The following is an 11,813-nucleotide window of genomic DNA, read 5'->3' as shown; positions in this document are numbered from 1 at the left end:
AATGTACATGAAGTACACCCATATCATACTCATGTCTTTTTTGAAGGTGAAGATAGGTTGATCTTCTTGGCTATTTTGGATCATGGTGGCCGAATTAATGATGATTTTACTTTGTTTTTCCGATTAAGAAGGAAGGTAGAAGGAGATAAGAAATAAGTGGTGAGTGGAGATTTGGATAAGAGTAATCTCCTTTTTTATAGTAAAAAGTGTGTGTGTGTATTATATATATAAATGGGATCATGTAAGAACCAAGGTGAATAATATATGTATATAGAAATGGGATAATGTGAGAACCAAGGTGAATAAAAGGAACTAGGAACTCATCTCCACTGTTGATTACACTTCATCTAACGGGCGAGATCTCACCCGCCTCATTAAGGGTAAAATAGGAAATTCGGTTTTTTGAATGACTACCCAAAAACTCATCAGTTTCCTTTTTCCCTTTCTCTCTCTTCTTCACTCTTTCTCTTTCTTCCTTCAAATTCTCCCTGATGCGATTTTTCATTGTTCTTCCCATATCAAATTCTTGAATCTTTTTCTTTAATCTTTGTCATCACCTGTTATTTTGAACAAGTTATTTTATTTTGTTTTTGTTTTTTGTTTTTTATTTAATTAGTTACTACATATTTAATTCTCGATTATTTTGAATTTGAAATTAGGATTTTCGCTATTTTTTTTTTCCTATTTATCGCATATTTGATTCATTGATTATGTTCTTGGATCTTTGTTGTTGGTTATTTATGAACAATTTAATTTAATTTCGATTATTTTTTTTTATTTGGTTTAATTCGATTTTTTGATATTATGTGATTTCGATTGCGAAAACTAGAGTTTTCACAATGTTTTATTTCGGTATTTGTGATTAATTTGTGTTTTCTCTTTAATTTATAATTAGATCAATAATTTCGTGTTGTTTTGGTGCAATTTTATGATATGTTGCTATTCTTTGTGCAATGACATATTATTTTTGAGTTTTTGAAAAGTGCAATGCATTTCTAATTTTTTTCCAGGGGATAATTCAATGGTGAATTGGATTATCATCAGGGATATGCATTGGGTGGTTGGATAATAATTTACTTTTGGATAATTACTTTTAATAAAATCTTATTCACTTTTATGAGTTTTTGTTTTACTTTTATGCCTTGAGTTCGCAATCGCGATTTGCGAGGCAATAGTATCTTTTTCAATGTATTGATGTAGTGGAAATGACTTATATTTCGCTGGTACATTAATCTCTACTTGTATGAAATGAATGATAATGTAACTTGCATTCTTGACTATGAGTTAGGTCTTGGACAAAGCTGATTGTGTTAGCTTGTATGTTCTTAACATTGATTATTGTTGTTGTTCTGCATTTCTATCAGAATTTCACTTTACTAAGGCTTTAGTTTATTGATAAAGGTGGTTTGGGGAATTGGGGGTTTTGCCTTGTGTTGGATTTTTAAAGTGGGTTATTAGTGGATTAGTGCAGGTAGCTTTTAGGATCTACAAAACTTCAATCGGACTATACCATGAAATCTAATAATGATAGAACATACTAAGAAATCTGCATAATGAAGGATTCTTAAGTAGAATAACCACACTTTGACTCTTGACATATTGATTCTGGGCTTCCTTTTGGAGATGTGGGATTATGCTTTAATTTACAAAGGAGTTATAGATAATTTAACCTTCATGGGGGTATGCTTGCTAGTAACCAATGGCGGTTAATGTGGTTTATTCTGCTTGTCAGGTATCTTCTCTGCATCACTCTAGTATATCAGGCATATTGGATATATAGTGTATAGAAAAAGGGATTATAGGGATCTAAACCTTAAATGTATAGAACCAATCTACATGTTCTACAATAGCATCCTGAATTCTTTTGTCTTCCCCTTATGCCTAAGAAACCATTTTCAAACTCATGATCCAGAGTTCTAGACTTCCAGACCTGACTGAGGCAACTGCCCTTGAAAAGGGTTCAACAGAATTGGAAGCGTGAAAAAATGTGCAGTTATTAATGATACGAATTGTCCTGTTGACAAGTCATTAATGGTAGTGATTTTTAGGCATGTTTCTTGCAGTTGGATTTTTTTAATTTTTTTATTTTGTTATCCATTGCTCTTGCACTAAAAGAAAGCATTATGAGTAGGACAATTCATACTTCTATTTTAGCTATATATGCCTGATAGACTGCAAATTTGTATGCTCTTGTTGTCATACTTTATTCCTATCTATTATATAATTAATTTACTATATTTTATTAGCGGTGATTTTTAGCTATGGAGGACATTCAACTCCCTATAATGGAAGGGCTGGATGTGTTACTTGTGAGTATTTTCTCTTGGAATTTTAACTGATTTAAATTTATCTATTATCAATATATAGCTAATGTATTTGTTCTGTTATTAGAAAAAGAAGAAGACCACGACGACATATGTTGAACCTAAATTAAATGGTTAGGACTGCTCATTTGGCATAAGTTGTAAATAGGCTTCATCTAAGTTATTACTAATTATTTTATTGCTAATGCTAAAGGATCTCCTTAACAGTCACCGCCTACATCAAATTGGTTTAGTTTAAAGCCCTCAAAGAAGGTAATGACATGCTTAGTTGTAGCAGAAATTTCACTATTTCCTCTATGTTTTCTGGTTTCAGTTGCTGTTTTTGTCTATCTTAGGAACTTGGAGCATGTCTGCATTTGTGTTTTAAGAGAAGTAAGGCTTGCAACAATGCATTTTCTACCATTTTTTTTCTTATTATACTTTAACATCTTATTTTCTTCAAATTACCTACAAATTTTGTTTTACAATGAGAGTGTTTTATTTTTTTAAATTGTGTTTTTAGGACCGTTTATTTTGAATATTCAGCAGGATCATTAGAAATGAATCTTTGTAATAGACTAATAAGCTTCTTTCAAATTAGATTTACTTGTAAGATTGTTTGGTTACTTTTGATATCGTTTTATATTTTTATTTACTTAATTTTCTTTACATCGACAATATATACTAGCCTACTAGCTCAATATGTAGAGCATTGTGCAAGTATACAAAAGATGTGTATTCGAATCCCACGTAGATTTATTTATGAGACAAAATTATTTCTTTCAATTATTTGTGTGTATTTCATTCAGTTTACTTTAAAGTCTTTTATATTCACTTTAGATTATTTTTCATTTACTTTTAAATACTCTATAATCTTCTTGGTAGGTTGAGGTCGTATCTTAATGTCAAAGCTTTAGCAATTGCAGGAGAAGTGTAGTATGAGCGTAGTTTTCCATAAGTTACAACCTTATCCAACTCATCCATGATCACTGTCACAAGCAATAGCCCGCTCCACTCAAAACATATGCATCCATATCCAACTTCTTGTAGGAGGGCACCGCCATGATGTGTGAATAGCACAAGAGTGAGCAGGAGTTGCCTCATTTCCCCTACTTACAACAACACCCATACGAGTGGCAAACTCCAACCCGCAAGAGCGCACCCACATGGTCAGATGCAATAGTAGCATTGGAACGAGCAGCAACAAGAACACGCCCCCTCTCTTATATTAGGAGCTCTAGCATGGCTAGCTGTGAAACACTCCCCCCCCCCCCCCCCCCCTTAATAGCTCCACACATCGGATCAATAATAACATTTTTTTAATGATTTGTAATTACTTTATATATTATTCTATTCACTTTTTATTTCAAAACATTTACTTTAATTTACTATGCTTCTTTACGTAATTAATTTTTAATTTGGTAAAGTAGGTTATGATTTTGCCCATCTTATAACGAGACATCAAAGTCATAACTAAGTATCTATACTTATATATCCCATTAAATGATTTCATTATGTGTATATTCATTGAATTTTTAATTTACTTTTGGTATTGTTTTATTTACTTTTAATTTGAAATCATTTACATTAATATCTATATACCTCTTTCATATAACTTGACCCACCTTGTAAGGATAAGAAATTCAATCACAATCCAAACCCCTTTGGCCACTTCCATAATCCCCCCATCGGTATAGACCTTTAGAACCTCTACACCATATCAAACTTATAATTTGACTCGTCTTGTAAGGATATGAAAGTCAATGACTTGGAGTTTTTGTGCTATAACAAAGTTTCAAGATAATTTATTACGCTCTACTTTTGATTTCTTTTCGGAGTTATTTTGATTTACTTTAGAGATATATTCATTTACTTTTCTAGTTTTTCTACTTACTTTTGAAAAGATTTTTATTTACTTTTGAGGTATTTTGAATAACTTTAGAGTATTCTGTAGTTACTTTTAGAGATAGTCTATATAGAAATTGAACCTATACCTCTATGCATCCGCATAGTGCTCTACCATTTGAGCTAATAGGTTTACTATATAGCTTATTTTTATTAACTGTATATTATTTTTTATTTACTTTTAGAGACATATGATTTATATATCCCTACCCATATTTCATTCTACTTCACTTTATCTTCACAATTACCAACATTAGAATCAGGATGAATCAAACATCTTTCATCAAATGAAGAGTCAGGAGTACTAGGAGCAACACAATTCAAGTCAAGTTTACCATTCGCACAACCATCATCATAATTTCAGGCTTATCAACATTAGTGTTAGCAGTAACAGTGTCTTTGTAAATTAAAGACACTATCTTATCATGATATTGTATGAACATCATAAACACAAGAATACCATTGGACAAAATAAGCAATTGCACATGTCATCAGAATCAATATATAAGAGGCCAGAAAACACCTTTCCCACAAAAGAGGATTTGATAGCAACTAAAGCTCTTGGACAACTGCAACAAATTAAAGAGATTTTTGAGATGAGCAAGCTGATGAGGACATTAAAGAAGAGTGAGATTAACCCAAGAGCACCAAAATTTCTTACAATTGAACCTAAATTGGAAGCAGAAAAGGTGGATCTCATTTAAATCTACTTTTTGAAATATCTTATTAACTTTAACTAATTTCAATATACGTTTAGAATTATCTTATTTACTTTTAACTAATTTCAATATACTTTTAGACTTGGGAGGTGGGAGGCTTGTAGGCAAAGGGCTAGCAGGTGAGGGATTACCTCCAAAACAAAGCCTTCTAAAATACTTGGACGTGAAGGACTCGGCAACTAAAACGTACTTTCCTCTAACATAAGTCTCCAAGCACTTGATGTATGAGAAGGCCACATTATCCCCATCCATTAAAAAGACATAAAAGCAACGGCTTTCTTGGAAGTTGTTATGCTTTATAATGTGCATATAGCAACATGAAAAGATTTTAGAAGTTATTTAGATTTCATAAAAACATAAAAAGGGATTTCAATAGCAGGAGCTTCGTATGCATACCATAATAAAATCAACTTCAGCCCCAATTTTAGTTGCTTTATCAGGATACTAATTCAACACATTGTCAATAACATATTTTTAATCATCAGGAGGGAGTGGTTCTCCATCATTACACCTAATAAATAAAGAAATGCAATCAGAATGATGTACAAAACTTTCCCATTTGTGCAATTCTCACTCAGCCCAACACAGGATCCCACCCGCCCCCCCATTACATAATTCCAACTACCTGCATAAATCATATAAATAGTCAGAAGAAAAAAAACCAAGTCCTGCACACCAGAAGAAGCAAGAAGCGAATAATGAGTACAAATACAAAGTCAAACATAAAAAATTAGGCCAAAAAATTAATTTAACATGCATTCACAATGTCACTCAAATATTCACTTAAATTTGTACTCAAACTCACAAAATATCACAAAAAATGAGCACAAAATTATCTCGACAAAAATAAGCAATTTAGTCTTTCGATTTACTTCAGCATATAATTGATTTACTTTTACTTATTATCTATCTACTTTTGAAATTGATAAAATAATATGATTCATTGGGGCAATTTGTCAAACAGTTAGTATGCATTTACTTTATTTTGCTTAAATTTTGATGAAATTTAAGCACAATTCAGTGAAATACAAATACCAAATTTTCGGGAATTGAATAGAAGTGAATTTGCTAAAATTTTGAGCAAAAATTATCAAAATCGAAAGGATATATAATCCTAATGAATCTGAGCATAGCTACTTGTTGACGAAGTTGTAAATGTATGCTCTAAATTCATAGTATATATGATCCGATTATCGTACAAAAAAAAACCCTAAAATCGATTTACACCAAGTTTACAATGCTTACCTCTACAATTAAGAAATTTTGCAACAAATTAATAATATTGTTGAAGAATGGTGTAGACTGTATCAAATTCCCGACTTTTGAGCTGATGATTGAGGTGAGTAAACCTAAAATGCTTGAAGACAGAGAAAATATATCAGTGAGAAAGAGGAGAGAGAAACGAAAGTTTTGTTTTAGTGGTTCAATGAATTTAATTTCCAGATTTAATCATAGCCGTCCAATTTGTTTTAATCTGATGGTTGAAATTAGTTTTTAGTTCCCATTATAGGAGAGGTTCTAACATATGATTAAAATTTAAACATCTGATTTAAAATTTGGAACATGTGAATAAAAAATTTAGAACAATTGGTATAAAATATAGAAAATGGGAGTAAAAATATTGAACGTATAAGTAAAAATATAGAACATGTGAGTAAAACTTGGAACATATGCTTTCGAATTTAGAACATATAACTAAAAATCTTATAACACACACACATTTTAAAATTTAGAACATATAAGTTAAAATTTCGGAATAAGTCATTCGAAATTTATAACATCTAACTTAACTAATTTATGGTTTAGAACATGTGAGTACTAATTTAGAACATCTGATTTAATTTAGAACACCTGGGAAAAAGTTTAGAACATCAGATTTAAAATTTAGAACATACGAGTAAAAATTTAGAACATAAAAAGTGTTCTCACATAAGAAAAATTCTCATGAGAATTTCCCCATATATAAAGCATAAATCCTATAAGGACGTGTGACCAAATTAGAAACCTTAGGGAACCTAGTTTCCAAATAGCAAATGAAATTCTTATATTTCAAAATAGGAATGGATGAAATTGGTAAAAGCTCATCAGACCTTTAATAAGTTCAATAATATTGATAACCCTTAATGTCTGATTTTTGTTAATAGGTTAGAACTTCTGTTTATGAAATACCAATCTCAATCTCAATCTCAATCTCATACATATATAAACTTACTAAGAAAATTTTCTTATTTATTGTTCTTATGAAAAACGATTTTTTCAAAATTAAAACTAATATGCTTAAAATTAAGAACTTGCTAAAATTTTATCATTCATTATTTAGAATTTCCTTATGCATTTTTCACGTATATTGTTTCAATAATCCCAACTTTGAATTATTCAGGATTATTCCAGAATAATCCAAAGTTGGGATTATTGTAACAAAATACAGTAAAGTTGGGATTATTTTTTTTACAATTTTTCCTTTTATTTTATAACAGATAATCAGGGCCAATTGAGCTCGCGTGCGCATAAAAAAATCAGCTTAACGCCATAACTTTCTCGCCTCTTGTTGGAACGTTTTTCGTGTGACAATGAACTATCGTTGGAATGAATAAAGTTTTTTTTTTTTGTGGCTCTTAGTTTAGATTTTATTTTCTTTTTTAGGATAATTTATTGCTTTCAAAATCATAAAAATAATCCAAATATATGTTCCAATGAATATAAACCATGCTTTCTCGTCCTTTGATGAAAATGTTTGGAAATTATTTGTGTCATGGTTATTGATGATGAATATCGAGGATTAGACTTGATTTGATGTTAGATTGTTTAGAAGCCCTAACATGAGTAAATTTTTTCACATGTGAGATGCTTGCCTATACTAGTAGAAAAATATAAATGAGCGCCAGTTTTGAAGCGGTTTAGATTTGACGGGTGCAAATAAGTGGAAATATTCGCAACGGTTCATTTATGTTTTTCTACTAGTGCTAGTTGAGTTGGTTAGGTTGTTTGTTAGTTCCTTCTTGTATATCCTTGAATTTGAGTATTAGTTTGCAACTATTAGTAATGTTGTATGGTTCACATATATACACATTGAGGAGAACGGAAATATTTGTTCTTTTAGGTAGCCTTCACATGATTTTAGATACTTTGTTCCCTTCTTGCTACCCATGTAGTTGCTTGCACCCTTTTCATTGTTTTCAGCCGTATTACAAGTCTAATTTGCCCCATTGTTTACTAGTCCCAAGTAGACCTGGCAAATGGGTCATTCGGGTCGGGTATGGGTCGGGTCATTTCGGGTCGGGTCAAGTTCGGGTCAAAAGATTATCAGGTCAAGTTCGGGTCGGGTCGGGTCATTTCAGGTTTCGGGTTGATTTCGGGTTGGGTCGGGTATCGGGTCAACACTTCGAGTCGAGTTCAGGTCGGGTCAAGTTTGGGCCGGGTCAGTTTGGTTCGGGTCAGGTCAATTTTCGGGTCCAATTTCCGGGTCAACTTCGGGTCAGGTCAACTTCTAGTCGAGTCATATTCGGATGATTCATTGGGTTAAATTCAACTCTGTATATATATTTATTTATTTATTTATTGATGAAAAACTCACTATATTTATTAAGGCTATTTTTTTCATGGATTATAGTAATTGTTTGACTTTTATTAACCTTTTTTTTTTGTGTGTGTATTTAGAACTTTAGACTGAGAATCACTTTCAGGATCTCCTGAAACTATGAGGGATGCTCTAACTAATTGAGTTATACCTCACTCTCTTATTGATCTTAGTTTTAATACGTACTCTTATTATCATTGTCATTGTTGTAATAATTTCTTTAAATTATTTTTATACTCCCTCCGTCCCAAATTACTCTTAACGATTTGACATTTTGCACTATTCACACATCTCACTTTGACCATCTTTTTTAGCTATGATATGAAAGTCAATGTAGTCATGTAAGATGTTGTTTAGTCTATTTTAATGTATAATTTTCTAATATAAACTTTTTATAACTTATATAATTATTTACTAAAAGAAGTTAAAGGTCGGGTCATTTTCGAGTCAGGTCAACTTCGGGTCTCGGGTCAACTTTGGGTCGGGTCGTTTCGGGTTTCGGGTCAACTTTGGGTCGGGTCATCTCGGGTCGGGTCGTTTCGGGTTGGGTCATTTCGGGTTTCGAGTCAAGGTCAGGTCAGTTTCACTTCGGGTTGGGGTATGGGTCGGGTCGGGTTAATTCGGGTTTTGGGTCAATTTCGGGTCACTGGTTTCGGGTCGATTTCGGATCATGGGTCGGGTCATTCGAGTCGGGTCATCGGGTCTGGGTCAGGATTGCCAGGTCTAGTCCCAAGCTTGGCTTGAGGAGCTATTAGTAAGTGAGGTGAGAGAGTTAAATATCAAGTTAGGTGTAGAAAGAGAAGTTTAGTGTTCTTAATTGTGAGCTGGAAAAAAAAAAGTGTTTAAAAGTTGAAAAAAAGTGGATCCAATTTTACTAGAATGAACCAAGTAGTTGGTAGAGAGACTTTTGGGCCCAAAGCAAGAGGAGCCCGATTCCAAGCAAAAGCAAGCTCTCAGTTGGCGTGAAGGCTGACCGGGCCCAATGCTAGATCGGGTGGGAGTGTTCCATCTCGGCGCACTAATTCGAGCCTGAATCTGTTCGCTTTATTTATGTCGGTCTTTGGTTCTTGAATGGGTTGATATCCAAATTCACACAACTTTATTTGTAATACCCAAATATTTTATGATTTTATATATTATATTGTATAAAAAAATAGTTATTTTTATTAATTAACTTTTCCAATGTTATATATTTTATTTTAGAGTTTGGAAAGTTATAAACCCTATTATTATCTAAAAGGAATCTTTGTATACCAAACTATAAAGATTATTACAAATTTTTGTATGTGGCTGGCCACATGGTGCGGCAAGGGTTACTTGAGTGTTACTGGTTTTGTCAGGGGTTACTTGTAGTTGTTACTTGTATTCTAGGGTTACTTGTATGGGTGTTACTGGTTTTGGTCGGGGTTACTTATAGGGTGTTACTGGTTTTGTTAGGGGTTACTTGTAGGTGTTACTTGTATTATGGGGTTACTTGTATGGGTGTTACTGGTTTTAGTCGGGGTTACTTATACGGTGTTACTGGTTTTGTCAGGTGTTACTTGTATTATGGGGTTACTTGTATGGGTGTTACTGGTTTTGGTCGGGGTTACTTGTAGGGTGTTACTGGTTTTGTCATGTGTTACTTGTATGACTGTTATTGGTTTTGATCAGAGGATACTTGTAGGGTGTTACTGGTTTGGTATGGGATTTTGGTCTGGAGTTACTCATAATACAAGTAACACATACAAGTAACCCCACAATACAAGTAACCTCATAATACAAGTAACACCCTACAAGTAACCCATACAAGTAACCCATACAAGTAACCCCAAAATACAAGTAACCCTAAAATACAAGTAACCGTGCCGCACCATGTGGCTTGCCGCACTGAAAAACCTCTGAAATATTATTTATACCCTAATAGTTATCATCTTTGTCTCTATGTACTCCAGTTTTATCCTATGTTGCTAATCCAATTTTCAAAAAAAAAAATAATAATAAAAACAAAAAACAAAAAAAACTTTTGTGAGCTTTCTTGATGTTTTGTGAAGCAAATCATCAATTGGATTTTCTAAAACCAAAGTCAACCCTTTATTGTTTTCTAACCTTCTTCCAATGTATGTGATGAATTTTGCATTCCATAAGCCAACTTTTGATATAATTTTGTCCGTGGATTTTGTGAGATCGGAGTACTCTTAATTGAGTGCGTGGGTTATTACTCTTTCACTAATCACACTATCAATCTTTAGATGGTTTGTTTATAATTTGATTGTATTATTTATTATATGTAATCACACTATTGATTTTTTGGAGTTGCTTGATTATAATGTGATTGTATTAAATTATTAGAATTGTTTGGTTATAATTTGTTTATTAATTGTACACTGTATTATTATATGTGTAAATTTTATAATTGTAATTTGTGTGATCTATCAAGTAAGTTGTGCGAAGGGATGATGGGTCTTTGATATGTCTAGTTTATATAGTGTTTTATCCCCGTTCCGTGGTCGTTATTAGTAGTGTTTTTGGCTCTTTCGGGCCACTTTTATTACTAATTTGTGTGTTCTAGTGTTTTCGTAGTTTTAGTTGTATTTTACAGGAAATTGCACTCTTGGAGATTTTTCCCGGGCTTTATTGGATCGACTACGGAAGCTAGAAGGACACGACCACTTTTGGAGCCCAAGATCGGTGATAGCCGGTGATTAAGGGCTCGGTAATTGGGATCACGAGGCATTTGGACCATGTATTCGAGACCCGAGAGGAAATATGGATTGGGCCGAGAAATCTAGCCCAATCGAAGTTCAAGCCTCGAAGAAGAAGACCGGGCCCGATCGGGCAAGCATACGCCCGATCGGGCGGATGCGCGCAAAGGCACTCTCAAGGATGAGGCGCGCCCGATCGGGTGAGCGTAGGCTCGATCGGGCGCGGCACATCAGTGAAGGCGTTGTAAAAAAGGCGGGCCCGATCGGGCGGCCCTTCGCCCGATCGGGCACGTGTTTTCCTAGAGTCTGATTAAGTTTAGTTTAATTCTTGTTTTAGGAGTAGTTTAAATACGTTTTTTGTACGAAATAATTACTTACCTCTTTTCTTAGACTTTCTCTCTCTACTTAGTATCTTTCTCTCTCTTAAATTCTCTCTAAACTTTTGTGCTTAATTTTTCTCTTAATTCCAGATTTACTTTGGTACAATTTCTTCCCTTTTTAATTTCAGCTATTTTAATTGTTTTCTTGATTATGCTTTTAATTATTTATTTGATTGGTTTAGTTATGATGATTAGTGAGTAGTTTAATTCTAGGGTTTATGGGGATCCATAATTAATATGAAGGG

General features: G+C 33.2%; 1 long non-coding RNA gene across 1 annotated transcript; it reads left to right on the top strand.

The window, feature by feature from the left end:
- Nucleotides 1-469: 469 nt before the first annotated feature.
- LOC145594879 (uncharacterized) lies at nucleotides 470-3,599 on the top strand. Its single transcript, XR_014102887.1, has 3 exons — nucleotides 470-2,309; nucleotides 2,392-2,437; nucleotides 2,518-3,599. It is a non-coding gene; the product is annotated as an uncharacterized LOC145594879 (long non-coding RNA).
- The last annotated feature ends 8,214 nt before the right edge of the window (nucleotides 3,600-11,813 follow it).

This window comes from Chenopodium album, chromosome 1 (assembly GCF_948465745.1).
Source record: "Chenopodium album chromosome 1, dcCheAlbu1.1, whole genome shotgun sequence".
In the NCBI taxonomy this organism is placed as follows: domain Eukaryota; kingdom Viridiplantae; phylum Streptophyta; class Magnoliopsida; order Caryophyllales; family Amaranthaceae; genus Chenopodium; species Chenopodium album.
Note: the sequence above shows the minus strand (reverse complement) of the source record. Positions and strands in the feature narration are given on the sequence as shown.